Source organism: Bactrocera oleae, chromosome 5 (assembly GCF_042242935.1).
Source record: "Bactrocera oleae isolate idBacOlea1 chromosome 5, idBacOlea1, whole genome shotgun sequence".
NCBI lineage: Eukaryota > Metazoa > Arthropoda > Insecta > Diptera > Tephritidae > Bactrocera > Bactrocera oleae.
The window spans coordinates 36958740-36981864 of NC_091539.1; the positions used below are offsets into that span (position 1 = coordinate 36958740).

General features: G+C 34.7%; 1 protein-coding gene and 1 long non-coding RNA gene across 7 annotated transcripts in view; one reads left to right on the forward strand and one right to left on the reverse strand.

Moving 5' to 3' along the window:
• The first annotated feature begins 439 nt into the window (after positions 1–439).
• The window catches only part of LOC106622535 (uncharacterized), a 58398-nt gene continuing 35712 nt past the window's right edge, over positions 440–23125 (forward strand). Inside the window, exon 1 of one of the 6 annotated variants that reach the window (XM_036371578.2) lies at positions 440–524. The gene's annotated coding sequence lies outside the window, so the exon portion shown is untranslated. Of the gene's footprint in view, positions 525–545; positions 718–7739; positions 7894–18480; positions 18657–23125 lie in introns of those variants that run through there. The other 5 variants (XM_036371584.2, XM_070110179.1, XM_036371579.2 and 2 more) reach the window with 5 other exon arrangements.
• Positions 7263–22514, reverse strand: LOC118682563 (uncharacterized). Its single transcript, XR_004978377.2, has 3 exons — positions 21222–22514; positions 17852–18629; positions 7263–7570 (listed from the first exon to the last, which is right to left on the reverse strand). It is a non-coding gene; the product is annotated as an uncharacterized lncRNA (long non-coding RNA).

Consider the following 23125-nt stretch of genomic DNA (forward strand, 5'->3'; position numbering starts at 1 on the left):
CTTTTTTATTGATGATTGAGTTTCTATTGTAGAGGCCAATTGGCTAACGGTTTTAAAAGTGGGAAGTAGACGTAGCTATGTTTCATTTTTGCTCAGACTGGAATTAATTATTAATTAATTTATAATTATTAAAGCTTAAAAAAATTAAGAAATCTTGGGGGAAAAGTTTTAATATATTGTAAACAAATTGTAAATATTCAAAAAAAAAATACGTGCAACTAATATTGTTATTACACGTGTTAAACCACAAATAAACATTATTAACGAAGAAATTATGTTTTTTTTTTAAATTTAAAAACAGCAGCGACACCTATGTGTCACTTTTTAACACTCCTAATTGCTTTTTTTGATCACACATTCTTTCCACCTGTTGGCAACGCGTCTCATAAGGTTTTTTCGCCCACTTGTGGCAGCACTCCTCGAATTCTTTTCTCATTCGTTTCAATTCGCTTGACTGCCATGTTCGTGAATCGCGATTCAGTGAAGTTAGTCGCGTGAAAATCTTTTAATTTTTTGTTTAGAAGGTAAATATCGCAATTGAAATCATTAAAAATATATAAAAGTGTGTAATAAATGTTGTGAATTGTGTGTGTGTTAATATCGAACAATTGGCGCTGCTGCCAAATGTTGAAAAATGAAAGTGAAAATGATGGGGCAACAAATTTTCACCTGAAATAACAGTGGGAAAAAAGCAGAAATCTCGACGTCGACATCGAGGTGTGTATGTGTATGCGTGCGAATGTGTGTTGCTTTAGTAAATTAGGCAGTGTATAAAATAGAATTAAAATAATAATAATAAAATAGAATTAATAAGAGTTACTAAATCTTAAAATAAATGAAAAGTGGACAAAACTTAAAGTTTTAAAGAACCGTTCATGTAAAATGTGCATTTGGCTTAGTGTATTGAACCGCTATACCGTTCAACTTTACTCAACGCCCGTCCCCCCATTTTACAGCATCTATAGGTACGCACATTTGCCTTTGCGCGCGCCTTAAATATTTTTTCTGACAATCACATTTGAGTGGGAATGATTTTGGTTGGCGGCCGCCTTGACAGCGATAGTGGCAAATAGTATAAGGAAGGCCAATAAGCAAAAGCGATATGGGAACAATTGGGATTTGTGATACAACACGCCGCATTCAATGCAATTCGCTCTATAACCAGAGAACGCAGAAGAAACATGTTTCATTCCACAGCTGTTTCATGATTTCCAATTTGAATGAGGGGTAATATTGGACTCATTATTCCAAGTTCCAACTGTACTTTTTTCATTTTTGTGAGCAGGAATTCTAAAAGTGCATAATTTTCGTCTTTTTCTACATCGAATTCGAAAAACGAGCGAGATCCTTGCAACACACACAAAACTATAAGGTGGCGCATAAATGTCAAGTTGCATGCGCACACGATGCATGTCCTTGACACTGGCCCACTTTTCAATATTGGTATTAACTTTTTGCGTTAATAATTAGGCGAGGCAATTTCTTCACTTTTGGGTTCTAAGTTGAGTACTAGTATATTAGTAAATGGATCACAGTGCCACCATGGCACACTGATTACTGGTCGCTGTTGAACAAATGTGTATAGATGTATGCATATAAATAGACATGTTCAGATGTCGAAAAATTTGGGCGTATCGATAATCTAAATACGTACATAAGTATCTCTGTATATATTGTATATACACTTGGCACACTTAAGTAATATTTGTTGGTATGTAGTATGTATGCCTAGTTATTGATTTTTGACTGTTATCAAATGACCTTTTTACCAAATTACATAACATAATTGAATTATGTATGTTGTTTGTGTGTCGACAGAAACGTCTGTGACGGAAATTCTTAAATTGAATACGCTAACTTATCTGTTTCCGTGAATGAAAGCAAGATAATCTAACTAACTACTTGGGTTTAACGAATATTCTGCATTTGTATTTCCATTATTTTGCTTTTTTAGAAATTGGAAAATTTATTCACGAAATTACGTTTCTCCGACTGTCGGGGGACCAGGTCGGTTCCGCTTATAGATATAGAAAAAGGTCTTGCTTTCGTTAATTTTCTAATTATTTTGAGAAAATGTCGGTTCCATTCTATCTACGTATGTAGATCTGATTTGCGCAGGGTTTGTTCAGTGTATTCTCTTGTTTAGTTCAATATAATGATTGCTTAACATTTGTATTTAATATGGCATTTACCGGTATATGGAAACGATTTCAACGCTCACGCATTCACTGAGTCTCTGCGGTATAATACATATACATATATATTTTATTATCTTTAATTATTACTTTTGCATTTATGCAATGGGTCTAGGGTATTGGAACTTGGACAAGGTCGATGCATGGAATGCAAACCAAATAACAGTGAGTCTTATTCTAGTAGACAACACTACACTACACGAAATTGTTGCTCCAATCCACGTTAGTTTGTCTTTTCACTGCTGGGCTCACAGCATTCGCTTTTGTATGAAAAATTCAAAATTCCGCGACTATGTATTGACATGATGACTTCTCATTGTTTCACAAGTATGGTACACATATTTATGCGGGGTTTTAAATTCCACACATTTGCCACACACTCTCGGTAATGTTATTGGAGCTGGTCGTTCAAATCTTAGTCATTATACTCACGTCCATACCTATACATCTGTATGTATGTATGTATGCATGCCAAACCCACATAGTCGTTCACTGACACATGAGAGGCAGAGAGTTTTGCTTGACTTTCCGCTTTCCGTTTGGCATGAGCATATATTCCATATACACAAATGTTTACACATACATTTGTATTTACGCTTGTATGCATATGCACTAGCGTGAGCAATAATTTGGGTTTAGTTTATTGAATGAAAAGTAGTTGTGGCGGCTTTTTAGTTCAAACTGGCGACGAGAAAACTCGTATTCAACCAAAATCTCAGCGCTAACGATGAGATATTCAGCAATGGAATGCATGGAATGTCAGTCTTCAAGCTGTGTTGTTATTGTTATGCGCATAATGTGGATATAACTATTATTTTTAGCGCGGCCATCGATGCATTCATCTTGCACCTTCGAACTTTATAATAGACGAGAGTAGACTTCAACACTATGATATAAGTATGTACATATGTTTTTGTAGTTAGCTAGTACTGCAGTTTTTGTTGTTGTGGACTTCTTTCGTTGCTTGTCGCTTCTGAGTTTGATATTTTTATGTTTGTATATACTGCGAGGCATACTCTTATACATCTATCGATATACATACATACATATGTATCTCTTTATTTAATATAATATTGGCATGCGTTTAAGTATACTCAAATATGCATAAGCATTTATAAATATTTTGTTTTCTATTTTTGTTTGGCGCCTTGTATTTGTGGCAAAAATAAATTAACCAAAATGATCTTATAGCACGGAATTTAGGTTATGTCAGGTTTGCTATATTAAGTTTATTTGTATCACAAATTAAAATTTTAAATATGGAGATTAATTATGCACCACGGGACACATTACGATACAGTAATTATTACAGCTTTAAAAGTGTGGGAACTTACCTCGTATTTCAAGCGATTTTTTGTGTGATTCATAATAATATACCATCTGATCAAATTTAAGCCGGACTGACAAAATACATTTTCACGTATTTTTTTGGACGAACTTTTATTATACTAACGCTTAATTCAGTTTTCTTAACACTAGTTATAAGCTTAGGCTAGGGCTCAGTGCTTTTACGAAATTTTGTTTTTTTCGGTCTCGGCTTTTTTGGAGCGCCATTCGTTAGATTGTTGGACAGTCGTCATAAGCCCACGTCTCACCACAGTAATGATTCGTCTAGCATTGACACGCTTCATACTAAAAAGATTAACCAAAATGGTTGAGTCGATCCCTAAGAGATGTTGAGGTCCTCTGCTTTCTCTCTAAAGCCAACAAGACGATTTTCTTGCGCTGTTTTTTTTTAACTTTTCCGAATTGACAGTCCTTGGCCGAATAAAAATCCGGGTCCGTTCTGGTTACGTAGACTCGACTGTCGTGGGAACGTCGATGGTATCGTTATTAACAGAGGTGGATAGACGACTCGCATGAGGCAAGTTTTCGATGATTTCACGACACTTCTGCAACATTTTCAACGACTCCATAACCGTGATTCAATTAATAACACAAAATCGCCGACAAACCATTCGCGCCGTAAACAAACAGCTACCAAACACACACTATGTAGGCAACATTTTCGATGTTACATACAGCTGTGTTCACAAAAATAGCAGTGCGAGAAATGCAATCAAGTAATGTTATTTTTTTTTCAAGTTCCGTTACGATTATTCCAACGTCTACGCATTGTTGTTGTAGAATGGAATGTGTATAAGGAAGAAATGTAAAAATCCTGTTAGATTTAAGCAAATGAACAACTCTTTTTGCTAGAAGCACCAGTCTTTGGCTGTTCATTAAAATAGCAGTGCGTATCTTGATAAGCCAAAAAAATTTTGTTAAGACGTTTAATTGATAAAAAGTAAGTGGTTTTGTGTTAGTGACTAATAATAGTTAGAAAACAAAATAAATTTATATTTTTAACTTAGTGGGCAGGGGCAATAATTGTACTTCTGAAAAAAGAAATATTATAGTGCAACTAAGAAACCTGGGAAAAACATATAAAGACATCCAAGAAATATGTTGATGTTCTGCTAAAATGATTCATAATGCTTTAAACTTTAAAGAAATGCCCGAAAATCGTGGTATCCGACGTAAAACCACGCCTTATGAGGACCGATCTATTGTGCGATATAGCAGGGCGCAGCCTTTTGCATCGTCCAGCAAGATAAAAAATGACTTAAGCTTGAATGTTAGTGGCGTTACTATTCGGCGACGTCTTAAAGAACAAAATCTCAAAGCGTCCCATCCACGAAAAGTTCCACTGTTAGCCACCAGACATGTCAAAGCACGTTTGGAGTTCGCCAAAAGTCACCTTAATTGGCCCATTACAAAGTGGCGAAATATTTTATGGAGTGACGAAAGTAAAATTGTGTTATTTGGTGGAAAGGGCTCTAGACAATATGTCAGACGTCAACCTAACACAGAGTACGATCCTAGGTACACTTTGAAGACAGTTAAACACGGTGGATTGAGTATTATGGTATGGGCATGTTTTTCTTACAGTGGAGTGGGCCCCATATTCATGATTGATGGGATCATGGATCGATCTGTATATGTTAACGTATTAGAAAATGTTATGTTTCTTTATGCCAATTGGGAAATGCCACTAAAATGGACGTTTCAACAAGATAACGACCCCAAACATACAAGCAAACTGGTCAAAAGCTGGATGGCATCAAAGCGGATCGATCTTATGTCATGGCCTGCGCAGTCTCCGGATTTAAATCCAATTGAAAACCTATGGGGAGATGTTAAACGATATGTTGCAAATGCAAATCCAACATCTCGATCACAGCTTTGGGAGGTTGTTCAAAAATCATGGGAGCGGATCCCTGTCAAGCGCTGCCAGGACTTGGTGGATTCTATGTCTCGCAGATGCCAGGCCGTAATAAAAAATAATGGGTACACGACTAAGTACTAACCCAAGCAAACAAATTAAAATAGTTTTTTGGAGTTCAACATTGTTTTTTCAACTAATTCCACTGTTTTCATTACTCACTGCTATTTTTATGAAAAGCTGTAAACAGCACTTTTTTGTTTAAATTAATAATGTAAAAAAAATTAACAGCATTTCGAATAATAAATTGACTTGTTTTTGTTTAAAATAATCACAAAGTTAAAACAAAATTAAATTTGTGAACATTCATTCTTTTACTTTTTGATATATAAAATTAAGTTTAAAGTTGCAGCTCATGAGCACTGCTATTTTTATGAACACAGCTGTATATATATGTATGTGCGCACTTTTCCTGTGTATTTCTCGAATTGGAACAACACGAGAAACACTTGCAGCGTAACTGGCTGGGTAAAAACTTTTCAAAACCTAATAATATTTCTGATTTCTTTTTTATATTTGCACCGTAAAAAATGCTTAATTTGCTAAAGTTTTCTTCTTTTGGTGTAACTCCGTAAAAATAAAACACATGTATTTTATGCTGATGCAATTTATCTCATTCATTCAAACAACTTGATAAAATTGCCTATTCAAAATTGCAATTAACATGCAAACACACAAGTATATTAAGAAAATCAATTACAGAATAACCTACTCCAATTGGTATTTTGAAATTTAAAAAATTCCACTTAGAATTGCACCTTAACATATTAAAATTCTTGAGCTGATAACATGGCAGCACGCCTTCCGTTTCCGGCTGTTCCTATCGCTTTCACAGCATGCCGTAATGCGTGTCGGTATTTGGTATGCGCAAGTCAAAAAGTCGCCCGATATTATATTTCGCAGATGCAAAATGCAACGACGCATGCCAAAAAATTCATCACATGGAAGAAGACACCGTAAAAAAGAAAAACTCGTAACTGGTGGATGCGTTTGTTGGCATCCCATAAGGGATGAAATAATAACCATTGCATCATACTCGCGCACGCCGGCTCACTCTGGGGTTGGGGCAGCGGTTCAACAACTTTGAAATTTGCTTTGTCGTGCGATGATGAGTGCTTCCACATGCACACACACAACTCACACAAAAACGTACACTTTTGCTTTCTCTTCACCCTCTCACGTGCGCTCAATCTACTATTGTGTTTATATATGAAATGTTTGTGGTAGCTTCAGCTCATTCCTACAGCTGTGCTCATCGTAGAGCTGTGAGATTTTGATTTTCTGTTTGCTTTGTTTGTCGCGTTTTTAATTCTGATTTTGTTTTTACTTATGTTTTTCCTTCTGATGTCTCCTTTGTCGGTACAATGCGCGCGCACACCTCATTTTCCATTCCATTCCACCATCTTCGTGTACTCTCGCATTGTTCAAGGTTCAATTCTATCTGCTTTGCAACGCCAAAGCCGTTATCCAAGGCATACAAGATAATTTGGTGTCTCCCATCATCAGGCAGACACGCCAGCCCACTCTCCGACTTTGCTTTGTGTATCTTCTTAGGGTTGCAAGTTAATGCGCGCTGTGCATTTTCCCTTTCTACAAATAAGAAATGTGCAATATTTGCACGAACTGGCTTTTTTCAACGCGCACATTTAATAACCTGTTCGCCTCTCGGCCACCACCTCGTCTCCGCTGACACTTTCCTCCGATGACAACACGCGCTCGTGTCTTTGCCTTTGTCGTTTTCTTTCGCATTTTAGTGTTTCTTTTATTATTGTTGTTGCTTTTTTTATGGCTGCTACGCTATCTGTTTGTAATATCTAGTATTTTTTGTTTTTTTTTTTGTAAACTATTTATTTTTATTAGTATTTGTTTTGACTTCTACTCTTTGCACATCAAATTCAGCCAAGCTGCACGTGTGTGTGTGTGTGTGTACGGTATGCATGTAGCTTTTCATTTTCTGTTTTTTTTCCTGCGCCTTGCCACCATCTCTCATGACATTTCGTTTGCTCTTTACGTTTGCGACTTTGTCTTTTGACTCTTCATAACACGACGTTTTCATTATTTCGCAGTTGACAATAAGACGCTGAAGATGCAATAAAGCTTTACGTGTTGCCTTGTAACGAAATAATAAAAATTAACACGAAATTTATTGAAAATATATGCAAAACTTGTATGTTCAATAAATAATTTTTTCAAAAATTGTTGAACTTTGAGAAATATACAACATATGTACATTAAAATATATAATCGTATCAAAAAGCTGTAAACGTAGTCCTACAAGAAGAAGAAGAAGTGGAGGAGGAGGAGGAGGAAAAAAAACTTACTTCCAACTCTTGGATTTATCCAATCAATCAAGACTGGTTTTCTTTTTGGGGGATAACTACTCGCCGAGTTTGTGCATAATTGGAAGGCGTTACGGCGGCGCAAGAGGCGGAAGTGAGTAGTGCCTACAAAGCTAAGCAGACCGAAGAATGTGAAAAAGAAAGCTCTAGACAAAGTGAAACGTTCGAGGTGATTTTACTTACAAAGTTGTGTGTGTAAATATGCATTTACGTCTCTGTGTGTCTGTGCATGAGTGAATTTTCCCCGAGTGTTTACCTCGATTTTGTAAAAAGCAATGCGCAACATAATTGTGAAATTCATTCATTCATTCATTCAGTTAGTCTCCATTGGCGTTTGATGTTTTTGAAAGAATTAAAAGCCAATTGATAGCTTAATACACATACATAAACATATGCTAGTAAATATATAAACACATATGTACAAGTATGTATATACAAGGCATGCATATTATCTGCAATACCAGACAGCTCTCATTATGGTAAATATGGAAATGAAAATTTAAATCGGCGCCTTTGCCAACAATTTACTACACACATATGTATGTATGTATGTATGTATGTACATACTATACTGCTATAAAACATTCACCTGAGAATTTGTGCTACCCATAATTCGGTAAAATATATACTAGAAAGTTTCAAAGGTCATTGCCTTGTTTGAAAAAGTCTCGTAGCCGCCATTATAAGTACATACACACGCAGTATAAATGAGATAAATAATCACGCTCTGCTTTAGTGAAAAAATGTAATGTTTCCGGCAATAATGTACGATGCATGATGCATTTGTACTATATGTATATAGTAAATATGTACATAAGTGCGTATATAAATAAATATTACTGATATTGGAATCACGCACTTTTTAAAGTAAATTTTATTTTATTTATTATGAAAGTAGAAATCATTTCTTTATGTCTATTAATAATATTTAAAAATTATTCTCATTGAGCGGTCAAAACATCGTTATACAAAAAGTGCCCTGGCATACATTTTTTGATATTTAACATCTTTTGGATAGGTGGTAACTCTATTTTCGGAATTGTATAATTTAAATCCTCTCCAAATACTTGTCAAAAGACTTTCGCACTGTCTTACGTTTGGCAGTCATTTTCTTCAAGTTTTACAAGCTGTAACTTGAGTAAAAATTGAGATATCTTTATGAAACTTGGTAACTTGAGTAAAAATTGAGATATCTTTATGAAACTTGGTACACATGTTCCTTGGCACTATAAGAAATTTGGTATTGTAGGTGGTCGTAAGCGCCACTGCCACGCCCACAAAACGCCATTAATCAAAAACATATAAAATACCATAATGAAGCACTAAATTAAGATATAAACCTGTAATTTGGCGAATTGCATTAGGGAGGGGCATATTTAGTTGAACATTTTTGTAAAAAGTGGGCATGGCCCCGCCTCCTAATGAGTTTAATGTATATATCTCCTGAACCATTAGAGCTATATGACCCAAATTTGCACAGATCAAATATTTTTACTCTTCTTTCGACAGTTCGAACAGTTACCGAATATGGGGACCCCAGCGCCTGGTTTTAATTTTTACCGGAAATAACGGTCAATCTGTGAAATATATTTTTGCAATTCAGAGAATAGCCCCCATATATCTTATCGAAATATTTTCAAACTTCCGGTTTATTTCATACCGCATATATCGGTCAATATGTGAGCTATCTAAATAAAATAAGGTGGATGTATTCTTCTTCTAGTGTTGCCTACAATGAATAAGATCGGGTGAAAACTTGCCCTAGCCTCTTTGTAACTAATCACAGAATTTTTAAACAACCGGTTGATTTTACACCATATATGTTGATATGGTAGGTACCTCCTTAATGAAACTCGGAGAACATTTTATTCTGTTAGTAGTATGTTGTACTGTCAAAAATAGAGAAAATCGTGTCACTTCTACTCTGTCTCTCATATACCTCACATAAGATTTTCAAATTTCCGATTGGCCGTATGCCATATATATCAGTAAGATATATGTAAGATATCTTAGCAAAATTAACTGATTAATATAAGATATACTATAGTTCAACGTTCAACGTATACTATTGGATATACTATAGTTTAGTGCCGAAAATATATAATATGAATTTAGTCTGCGAACTACCCAAACTCCCAAATACTACATTGTCAAAATTAACTCAATCAGCCCATCCCTTTCTCTCTCCCCAATATAGCCTGTAAATAGTTTCCGACTTTCCACCTGACAAAAAGTGTAATACTTTAATAAAATTAAATGAACAAGTTTTTTTAAAAAATGTGTGGGAATATGAATGACGTTGGTCTAGACTTAATGAATTGCAATCCTTTGGTTGACGTTTTCACATCAACTCATTATATAGCGAAGTAAAATATAGTAAAACAATTAAGTGCGTCTGTGACCTACAATATAATACAATAAAATACCTAATCTGATTGTAATCCATTTACGAATTCATCAAATAATGAATGTTGAATTGTTTCGCCTTTTTTATACTCTCGCAACCTGTTGCTACAGAGTATAATAGTTTTGTTCACCTAACGGTTGTTTGTATCACCTAAAACTAATCGAGTTAGATATAGGGTTATATATATATAAATGATCAGGATGAAGAGACGAGTTGAAATCCGGGTGACTGTCGGTGACTTGAGATATCTTTATGAAACTTGGTAGACATGTTTCTGGGTACCGTGAGACGGTTGGTATTGCAAATGGGCGTAATCGGACCACTGTCACGCCCACAAAACGCCATTTATCAAAAACAAATAAATTATCATAACTAAGCTCCGCAATAAAATATAAGACTGTTATTTGGTACACAGGATCACATTAGGGAGGGGCATCTGCAGTTAATTAAACAAATTTTTTTTTTTTTAAAGTAGGCGGGGTCTCGCCTCTAATAGGTTTAATGTGCATATCTTCTAAACCGCTAATGTTATAATAACAAAATTCACTGGAAGCAAAGTTTTTTAGAACCTCTACCCACAGTGTGAAAATAGTTGAAATCGGGTTAAAAACTACTAAAAGCGTGATAAACCAAGCACTAAACACGCCAGAGACATTAAATTTTATCTCTGGGATGGTATGAGATGACTTTATAGAAACCGCGTTCAAAATTAGTGGCGTGGCACAGCCCACTTTTAGGTGAAAACCCATATCTTGAGATCTGCTTAACCGATTTCAACCAAATTCGGTACGTAACATTTTTCTCATATTTCTATGTAATAGTGCGAAAATGGGCGAAATCTGACTACAACCACGCCTACTTCCCATATAACACCATTTAAATTCCATCTGATTCTTTCACTTTCCACTATGCATATCAAGCAACAATGATTATATCGGGGTAAAACTTCGCGTGAATAATACGTTTAAAGTATGCCACCTTGTGACCAAAAATTGTCTAAATCGAACCAAAACTGTTCAAGCCCCTAAGTACTAAATATGTGGACCCCAGTGCCTATAGTTGACCTTCTACCGAAAATATCAGCCAATCCACAAAGAAATCTCAAACGAGTATACCATTTGACTTTGCGAGAGTATAAAAGGTTCCGTTACATCCGAACTTAGCCCTTCCTTACTTGTTTAATATAAAGTTCTCCCAACACCTGAGGTTATTTTCCCTGCTTTGACCCTTGCAAGTTGCAAGAGTATAAATGTTCGGTTACACCCAAACTTAGCCCTTGCTTACTTTTTTTAATTAAATGCTTTCCGTATACCTTCCGAAAGATTTTCTTAACTGCACTGTGCTTGTCATATATTTTGTAATATTTTCTAAAGTTTAATTTTTCCCAAAAGATGGCAACACTTCTATGATGTGTGGTAATTTGAAATTTCTAAAATACTTTTAGCTTGATACAGTATAATAGACGTTTTTGAAAAACACCATTATGTGAATTGTGAAAACCAAATTTTACACTCTTATAACGGTTGTTGGAAAATAATTATGAAAAGAAAGGGACAATTCGCGTAAAAAATTCATATATCCGAGACCCCTTGCCAAATCCCAATAAAATTTTCATGCACACTATTGCGGTTTTTACCTTCTAAGTACAGTTAGAAACTATGCTTAATGGATTACTTAACTTATAACGCCATTTTAGTCGATTTTGCATGAATAACTTATATATATCATATATAAGTTCCATAGCCCCTGAATTAGGTTTTTCTTATTAGAATTTCGCTATTGTTCCATAGTTTTATGACGCGGTCAATAGGTCGATGTTGAGTCCGGCTGACACTTCTATACATTGCATAAAATTTCGTTTATACAAATATTCAAAAACAAATCGATCCGTTGATGCTGTGTGTGCTCATTTGACCTGTATAGATTTTAGCTGCGCCTGACGCGGAGTCCGGAAAGCACTCATCTTACTTTTTTCTGATAAGATCTGACGACCACATTCCGATTAAGCAGCATTTTTTTTTTTTTCAATAAAAAAAAATTGTATTGACTCGTGAAACTCCGCTTTATTCACTTTTTGAAAAATCAAAAGTTGCCGCAGTAAGTGCAAGATTTGGCCTTTAGAAGATTAGGTCTAACAATAAAACATATGCAAATGCATTAAACTGTTTTATTTGGTTATGTAATACAGCTGCGCTTACACTGTTTCGGCAAAAATGTCATATAATTATGTTACTTTTTTACCCTCAACACAGTTTTTATATATTTAACTAAAGTGACATTGAACCTCAGCGACTCTTGTTTATTAGATAAATAACTGACAGAAGGTGCGAAATTTCGGCTCCCCATTTAACTAAATATCGTTCGTATTCAACTCATGAAGTCGTCTGCAATTGATTACGGACATTCACACAAACACATGTACATAACAGACAGACAGACTCTTGTAGAAATGTAAACAATAAACAATCTCCACCATGGTAGAGCACAACAGATGGATGTCAAATAAATATTTTAATGCTGTTGACCCGATGCAAGCATCAACCGGCATTTACATGATTTGGTACATTAACCTCTGAACCACATTTCGGAGTAGGCAGTTTTGACGACGTTCTCGAACTCCTGCGTACACGGACACTAAAGATATGAAATCTACACTCAAATGGTGTGGAAAGCCGTTAACAAAACAAATCCAAAACTTGTATGTAAACAGCAACTGCTAATAAGCACACACATATCAAATGAACCCAAAAAACGGGCGAAACCTAACCTAAAAAGGAAAGAAGCCAAAAATTAAATCCATACATTCCACATTTTCATACGACGCCGCCGCGCAGCTTCACAAGACGTCACCAAATATCACTTGCTATGCGCTTTTAGTAGTTGGGAGCAAGAAAAAAGGTAATGAACCTTTCATTTTCATTTGTACTGAACTCAGCACATTGCTCTCCCGAAATTTTCGCCGAATTGTACAATGACCTCTGTGCCATTTAAGCTTTATGGCAGCAGTAGCTACAGGCGGCGGGAATAATAGTGTTTGGGAGCGCAAAAAAGCAAGCTCACACACACACACATGCATGCGCAGGCTAGACAGGCGGCATTTCGTTTGGACCACGTTCATGCATGTGTGTGTGTGTGTAGACTCTCATGCATTGCCTTTTGGTGTAATGGAAGGTTTGGAGATAAGGGAAATAATAATATACCAGAATGTGTATATATACAGTCTTGTGTCGAATATAAAGGCCTTAGACAATTTTTTAGGTGGTGTGTTTGCAGGCTTAATTAATAAATAAATCAACAAGTAAGGAAGGACTAAGTTCAGGTGCAACGCCCATTTTTTCAAAATTATTAGTTCACAGATGCGTCTTGCTACTAGACTCCCCTGTACTAAATAATAGGTTTATATCTTAATTTATTGCTTAGTTATGGCACTTTATAGGGTTTCGATTAACGGCGTTTTGTGGACGTGACAATGGTCCAATTACGCCCATCTACGAACTCGTTCTCACTTTTTGCCAAGGAATACGCGTACCAAGTTTCATTTAGATATCTTAAATATCGCTTGCACAGACGGACATACAAACGGTCACTCTAAATTACACTCGTCTCGTCATCCTGATAATTTATATATACATGTATGTATACATAACCCTATATCTAGTTCGATTATTTTTAGGTGATACAAACAACCGTTAGGTAAACAAAAATATTCAACTCTGTAGCAACATGTTGCAAGTGCATTTACAGAATTTCTTGTGCTTAACAATCGGCGACTTAGTTTTTAAAAATTTTTGATTCTCCTGTTCTCGTAGCTGATCTCCAGGAGCACCTCCGAAAAAAGGTGTCTAGCAATAAGCAAGATTTTTCTACTTAATATTGTCTGACCAGGTAATGATCGAACGACAAGTCCTTCGATTTTGATTTTTGACAAACAGCGGCTTTCTAACAAAAAATTCGTTTTATTGAAAAAATGTACACGTCAGAGTGGCATAGAAATCGAAACTATTATCAAAAATCTTACTTTTTCGATCATTATCTGACAAATATCTCAGTAGGTCGTGAGTAAATTGAAAACCGATCGGTCCAGCCGTTTCGGAGAAATTTTGATCTGAGAACAGTGTTTTGAGAAAAATGCGTTGACAGTTTTGAGAATCGATTACACTTAGTTAAAAAATATTTAGAAATGCGCTCATATATCCGAAACTATTTTCCGAGTCAACTTCCAATTTTTGAAAAATATTCTCAAATATACATATGTACATTAGATATATAAGCAATATTATAAATTGTCAAGTAGATATATAATCTCAAAGAATATCCGACCAGTTACCTTTCGTTTTTTCGATTTTCTGTGTGTGTGTCAACCTAACCTAACCCAACTTTTAAGACTTTGCCTTAATATTTTACCATGACTGTGTTTACATAAGTACTATATAATATGTGACTTGCAAATGGCATCGTTTTACAATTATTCCATTATTTGTGTAATGTTGATAACAAATAGTAAAACTCAAATCGTCGGAATGCAAGTAATCTTGATGCCGATATGTTTATGCTTACAAACCTGCATACATACATACTTATATTATTATATTTACATATATGCCTTTTGAGTACGCTTACTCATGCTGTCACTTTGTGGCAAATCTTAAAATGTTAAGTTGTCTATGTTGTTGTTGTTGCTGGAATCAACAAACTGCAAAAAGGCAAGCTCAACAATGCAACGGATATCTGTCGGTTTTTTTTTTCTTCACTTCCTCTTATACATTTGTGCACACACATATATACATACTGAATAAATAAATTTGTAGGAATGCATGCTTGCAGCTCCCCGCTGTATTATTAGTTATTTCCAGCGTAAATATTTTGTTTTTGAATGCGATATGCACAAATAGGCTTGTTATCAACATTTGTGAGTGTTTACAGTGTTTCTTGTTGTTTTGCATTGTTTGTCTATTTTTACGACAACGCGTTAAATGCAAATTCAGCGTGACCATTCATACACACATTCACATACATTTTTTGTTTATTATCATAAGTGTGCATTACTTTGTATTCTACTTTGTATTTATTATTTGCATTTAACGAAATGAAATGATTTTTATCCCATTGTCTACTTATTATTAGAACTGGAATTCCATTGTGCCATTCTAATTGTAATTCCAAGTTGATTACTTGGCAATGTCTACGCTCAGTCTGCATTACATGTTTATCGCACGCATGCTCACACAATCTTGCTTTCTTTTTCCACTGCTCTTCTCCATTCTTTCTTGAATATACTCATACTTTTTCCAGAGTGTTGGCGACTTTATAACAATACGATAGGTTAGTTTTCGTAAAGTTTGTAGAGTGAAAGGCACCTAACTCAATTTTTATCTTACAACTCTTTTTGTGAGCAGGATAACAGTCACAAGTATGGAATCTTGAATATTTGTAACTGTTAAATACGATTGGCACACGTCACAGGACCTTGGTTCGATTTATGTTCAGATCAACAAAAAATGTTTTTCCTAATCGCACTTCTGTGGTGAAAAAGCTTCTCATAATAGATTTTTTTTTGCCTATACCGTAATTTTAGTCCTTCAATCATAGCCTGTACACATCTATTGTAATAATAAACTTTTTTGCTTTTTGAATTGGAATTAATTTTAAGCAGAAAAATTGTCCACATCGCCAGTTACCTTTTTTCGGAGGTCCTCCTGGAGATCCAACATTTTCCAAATTAATCACCGATTATTAAAGTTCATTAACTTCTATAAATGTATATTATTTTAATTAATTAATTCAATAAAATGGCGTTTTTTGACTTGCAAGAGGATATAACCACTTAAATCCATTTGTCGTTTGGAGGTGGCTTAAAACTTGTAGGTCTATAAATTTGACTGATAACCCCCAATGAGACTATAAGTCACGCAAAGCATTTATTGTAAGTTTCTATTTTGTCGCACCTCTGCTCATATGCTTCCACTCTCTTGTTATACTCTTGCAATATGTTGCTACATAGTATAATAGTTGTTCAACTAACGGTTGTTTCTATCACCTAAAAATAATCAAATTAGATTTAGGGGATGGAAATAGGTGAAATCGAATGGTAACCCTAACTCCGCTCACTCCCCATATAACGGTTTTGTTAAAAACTACTAAAAAGGATAAGTCAATAACTAAATGCGACAGAGACATTAAATTTTACATCTGGGATGGTACAAGGGAGTTTTATGGGAGCCGATGTCAAAATTAGACGATGAGCGTGGCACCGCCCACAATTTAGTGAAATCACATAACTCCGGATCTACTTGATCAATTTCAATCAAATTTACCGTTATATAACATTATCTTGACGGTGCTATGTTACATTGTGAAAATGGGCACGATCGGACTACAATCATGCCTATTTCCCACATAGCACAATTTTAAATTCCATATAACTCTTTCACTTTTCAGTATACAAATCAATCACCAATGAATTTATTCGGATACAACTTTTCAAAAACAGTGCCTTTGAGGTATGCCATTCGAGTCTAAAACTTGTCAAAATCGGTACGTAACTGTTCAAACCCCCACATACCGAATATGTTGACCCCAGTGCGCATGGTTGACTTTTTTCCAAAACTATCGGTCAACGTGTGATACACACAATTGAAGTTAAGGGAGCATCCTTTCTTGATAATATTATGTCTTTATCTCAAAAATGAGTTGATTCGTTTTTGAATGGCAAATCCTAAAAAGATGAGAGTTGTCCACGATTTTGCTTGGCTTCACGTCGAAAACTTTTTATGTCAACGTACTCATACAAATGCATACATAGCTCGAACTTTTCTGTCAAAACAAATGTCTGACGCAAAGCGAAGCAAAAGTTCAATATGAATTGGCCATCAACCTTACGTTTTCAGAAGGGTAGAAAGATGGTTAGAAGGTAACATTCTGAGAAAAATACACGCATCTTTGACAGCCCGGGCATCGGACAGAATAAATGCAACATTTTTGTGAGAAAAGAAAACGCTATGAGACTAATTATAATGAATCTGTGAACTGTGTTAATCTCAACGATGGAAATTGCGAATGATTTAGTTGACAGATTATTTATTTTATATCATGTAAAAAATGAAAAATTTTTACAAGAGAAATGGAGCATCTATATAATGTTACCATAAAATGAGGCAACATTTTCATCGAGAAAAGAAAACGCTATACATTTCATACAAATGTAAATTAAAGTCTCGCATAATCAGTGAGTTGTTTAAATAAAATTAAATGCCTTTTATCTACTTGTATACGATAAGTTATTACAAAATTTTATTCTGTGCTTGCATTTTGCTTAGTCGCGTCTTTTATACTCTTTTTTTTACTTTTTATTATAAATAATTGTTGATTGTTTTGCACGACGCCTCCTTTTTTGTATAAAAAGTAGTAAGATATGCATATGCAGCTACGCCCAACCAGATAAACACATACATATATACATTTATATAAATTGGGTGTATGTGCATTTTCAATGTCGTCCAACAGCTGTTGAACCTGCTGGTTATTGCACTTTTGTTGATGGCGTCAAAAATTTAGCAACAAAGAAATGGAATAGATAATCTAAATATTCTAAATTTATAAATTGCGACTTGCTTATAAGTACTTATTGTCTATTAAATATACTTACCATATACTTAAAATATATACATGTGCATTTACTATATGCATATGCATATTTGCTTTGTCTTCAAAACATATTTGCATGCAAGTTTTTATCTTTGTTGCGAAAAATCATATTAGGCAAATGAATAATATGTCATACGCCGCCCCATGTCTCTGCTTCACGTTGCTTCTTTCATCATCATTACGTTTATAGTGGTTTATATGAGTACACGGGTACGACTATACGGGTACTTATTGTTTGCACAGTCTTTTGTGTGTTTATATTACCCACATATTTTCTATTATTTATACATTTTTTTTAAAACCGAGTTTACGATGCATCTTTTCTTTCGCCAGCGTTTTTTAATGTTCCATACGTATGTGAGTACATACACACACATACACTTCCATATGCACATGGCAGTGCGTCTCTCGCAATCTTCTCGCACTTGCGCTCTTTCTTGCGGTCCAATACGCTCTTGGCGCTGTTGGCTATTGTTCGATTTGCTTGGTTTGGCGCTCGAACAGTAAATTTACTCAATTGACTTGAATTGGGGTTAGGCTCCAGTCGTCCCCAACACTGCGTAGTACGACTATGAGCGAAATTTCTTTGTTTCATTCAGTCATTCTTCAGTACGTTCGTTGTTTTATTTTGGTGCGCTTCGCTAGCAGAAAGATTTTGTCCGGAAAATACAATATTTTGTGTTTCAATAGCAAAAAGATTGATTATACGCCGTTTCCTCCACACAATCGCTGGTTGAGATTTATTTCATTGCTCTTCGCAAGCAATAAAAATTAAATATCTGAAAAATGAAAGTGTTTGACAACAGGTAAATGAATAATTTGCAATTACCTTTCTTAAATACATATATGTGTATTATTTATTATTGTATTTATAAAATGAAAATGGGTGATTCGACGCTTTTAGTGTAATTTGTTTTAACAATACAACAAGTGAAACATAAATAAACCAATTTGTAACTCTAATTGTTGTTGTGTTGTGAAATTGTGTTATTTTTGCCACATACAAATCGCATTTGCAATATTGACCTCTAAACATTTTTTCTTTGTCTCGAGTGTTTGCATTTAGCTCGTGCTTTGTACAGTCGCTTAGGTCTACCACCAAATGTCTGTTGTGAGGTAATTTATCCAGAATTGAGCCAAAAAAGTTCAAAGCAACAAAAACATAAACGCATTTAAAGCAACGTTAGTGCAGTATTAGTCATACAACCCTACCTATTATGGCTGAGTTCCGCCTTTTTTTCTTTCAAATATGCATTTTGCCTTTATGCCATTTTATTAGTAAAATTTTTGGCAACTCTTCTTTTCTTGCATATCCTGGCAGCATTAAAATTATCCTTTTGTTCGTACAATGCAATAGACTGAATGTGCGGTATATGTACACCTGGCCGCTTGTTCGCACAATTCAGCCAACTCAAATTATTGGATTGTTGCATGGCGATCACTTAACCACCTGTCTTTATTTAACATAACTGTACTGTTCAATTGTTGCAATTTATAACTGTTGCTGAGATATTATTCAATAATCGGAATTTTAATCGCAGCGGCAGTTCTTTAATTGAAAGTGTACCTAGAAATTATCGAATAAATTTACCATAATGGTACAGATCTAATATATTGGTACAGTAGAATCGGCAGAATGTAGAATATTCGTGAAGGATGACGAAACGCTGGAATATTACTTTTGCGAATGTCCGGGCTGCAGCCTTCCACGGCTACCAATGTTCTAATTAAAGAGATACTTTTCAGGTAGGTGGGAAAAACTCAGATCAAATTTCATTGAGTTGCTAAATGGTTGGTTATCACGGGGCAGTACAATGGACCTAATGATGTGTTGCCGGTTGTTGACAGGTGCTCCTGCGCCTCCGTTTTTAATCAATAAGGTACAAAATTATTATTTCCAATCATATACATCCTGAAGTTCTTCAAATTTAACCCATCGTCACCATGGGCACTATCACTTGAAAACTTCAGATGAACCCTTGGTACACTAGTCCATCTAGTTTCATGTAACATAGTTGGGAGTTACATATTTTTCTAACGAAGAGTGATTTCAAATCCTTCAAATATATATATAAAGCTCACTTTTCCAAACTTTTATTATATTGTACTCTTAAATGTCTTTTAAATAACTAGTATATTATATAATATAACCTAACCTTTTGAATTGATACAAATTATGATTTAAAAACAAGAATTTTGTGGTTTCAATGTCTCTGCTTACAAATACAAAAAATATATAAAGTGAGGTTATGTTTGATTCAAAATATATTTATACCCTGAACAGGGTATATTAATTTTGCCACGAAGTTTGTAACACCCAGAAGGAAACGTCGGAGACAATATAAAGTATATATATAAATGATCACCGTGACGAGCTGAGTTGATTTAGCCATGTCCGTCTGTCTGTCCGTCCGTCCGTCTGTCCGTCTGTATATACGCGAACTAGACCCTCAGTTTTTGAGATATCGAAATGAAATTTCGAACACTTCTTTTTCTCCCCAAGAAGCTGCTCATTTGTCGGAACGGCTGATATCGGACCACTATAGCATATAGCTGCCATGCAAACTGAACAATCGGAATCAAGTGTTTGTATGGGAAACTCTTTCATTTGACGAGGTATCTTCACGAAATTTGGCATGTATTATTATTTAAAGCATTAATCTAGTCTCCGAAGAAATTATTCAGATCGGATGACTATAGCATATAGCTGCCATATTAACTGAACGATTGGAGTAAAGTGCTTGCATGGAACATGTTTTTATTTGACGAGGTATCTTCACGAAATTAGGCACGAGTTATTGCTTAAGGCAACAAATTATTCTCCACAAAAATTGGTCAGATCAGATCACTATATCATATAGCTGCCATACAAATTGAACGTTCGGAATCAAGTTCTTGTAAGGGGCCTTTGTTTTTGTGAAGGGTATTATAGCTTCGGCGCAACCGAAGTTAACGTTTTTTCTTGTTTTTATATCTTTAGCTATAACCTAATAGTAAGTCACCACAAGAAACATTCTGTATTCGAGTCCAGTTCGACATTCGAGTCGTTTTTTCGACTATGACCACGCCTATATCCCATTAAAAATGCTTAAAATTTGTTATTTCTGAAAAACAAAAATAACAATTGCACAAATATGGTGAAAACATTACGTTTACTTTCAAACTTTGTACATTGTTTTGTTATATTATAAATGGAAAAACTTCAACAAGTAATTACAAACGCTGATTCCGATCCACCTCCGCTCTACCTACTGTTTTTGTGATATGCTCACTTCTAAAAAAAATGGTCTCCGAAAGCAAAAACATTATTACAGAATTAAATGTAACATAATGGATACTTTATTAAAGTGGTAAGCCGTTTGATATCATACCTCTCTTTATTTTTTGCCGGTTTTTTCTTCGATTCGCCACTCTTTAAATGTTACTGAATCGAATACTTTATTCTGAGTCACTACAATTAACTTAATAATCAAAAAGGTTAGGTTTAGCAATAGAAATATTGATTTGCTACTTTAACTGCTGTGAATTTGTTTCTGGTCCTTATGTGCATAAAGATTTGATATGCTCGCAAGTTAATAGACCTGTTGAAGCAAAAGGATGACAAATTAACAAACTTCTTAATTATAACCTTAAAATAATACAGTTTGGTGCAAATATAATGCGCCTTTACTTTGTCAATAATACAATTAATAATTTTTCTAGGATTAAATAACGCAAAAGGTATGCTTCAGACGGTGGATTCGTAGTAAATCTGCGATTAGGGCACCGTGAAAATGTTAACTTTACAGCTCTGATAAATACTCGATACACTCAAAATATAAGTATTATAAAAGTTTCCCTTTTCAATTGTCCACATTGGGTTTTTACCGCGCAACGCACTCCGCTGGCGACGTTGAAATTAAGCCGCAATTTTTTCGACGAAATAATTTTTAATCCTCATCCTTTGTGCACACACTCGCTGAAAGATGTGCTAAAAGTTTTCAGTTTTCACAGCTGATGACACCACTTATGCATCAATATTTTTGGGTTAGGTATGTACTTCTATACACTTTTAGTATTGGTAGGCGTTCCACCATCGCCTCCACTAGTTAAATTTTTTTTAGTATTTGTATTTTATTTTTAATGTCTCGTATTTTCACTGTTGTCCTTTGTGCCTATGCACACTAAACTAATTTGTGTTCAATGCCATATTTCATTAGTCCTACTTTTGATATTGTTTGTTTACAAGTATTTGCTTATGGAGTACTTTTCGCATTTTCTTCTCAAACCATCGCGCAAAGGAATTTAGTCGTTCGTACATATGTATATATGTACATAACACAACGTGTCTCTAATATAATATAGTAGTACCATAGTCGGCAATGTTGACCTGCAGCGTTACCCGCATTTAAATGCCGCCATACTTACAGTTTACGGTGCACACCAACAAATATGTATGCATATTTATGCGTGTGTACATAAATTTGTTTTTCTACATTGGCTAGTTAATGTTCTTTCGACTTGGCTATTATAAATATTATATGTTGCATGTGGCTGCATCTTACATTAGGGTTGAGAAGAGATTTTGACTGTCGATCGAATTAATTGTGTTGTAGCAATTCACTATAATAATTGTCTCGTTTTATGAGTTAGTTGTCATCATTTAACTTTCAAATTATAACGCATACTTTAAATATGTAGTTTGTAGCAATTTCAATTTCGCGAGTCTAATATTTAAATAGATTTTTCAATTCTATTTATTAAATATCTTAATGCATATTTAATAGAAGCCAATTAATTAAAAAAATTAATTTGAAGTCACTTGTTTTTTGTTAAATAATAGTCTAATAATTAAGGGATTCAGCTAGTGTGACGCTATACTGTATACTTTCTCCGAGGATGACGCCTACTTGTATGGACAATGATCTACGTTCGAAAAAAATCAAAAATTGGCAAAATGGCATCGTTTAAAACAATTGAAGTTTAACCAAAATTGTAGTCATTTTATCCTGGCAAAATTCGATTTTTGATCAGTTTAATAAAATTGCCAATTTAGAGTGAATTATATACCGAACATTCAGAAAAATTTTATAGTGATCGAATCATTCGTCTCTGCGTAAATCACTCAAACGTACTTGAAAAAGTAGTTTTGAGAAAAACGCGTTTAAAAATAAACATATTGAACAGAACAGCTAAATTTTAGAATGTATTTTATTGTAATATGTTATTTTTAAAGGATTAAAGGAAGATTTATTTTTAATTCACACTAAGTATGTCATTTATAAATTTAAAAATA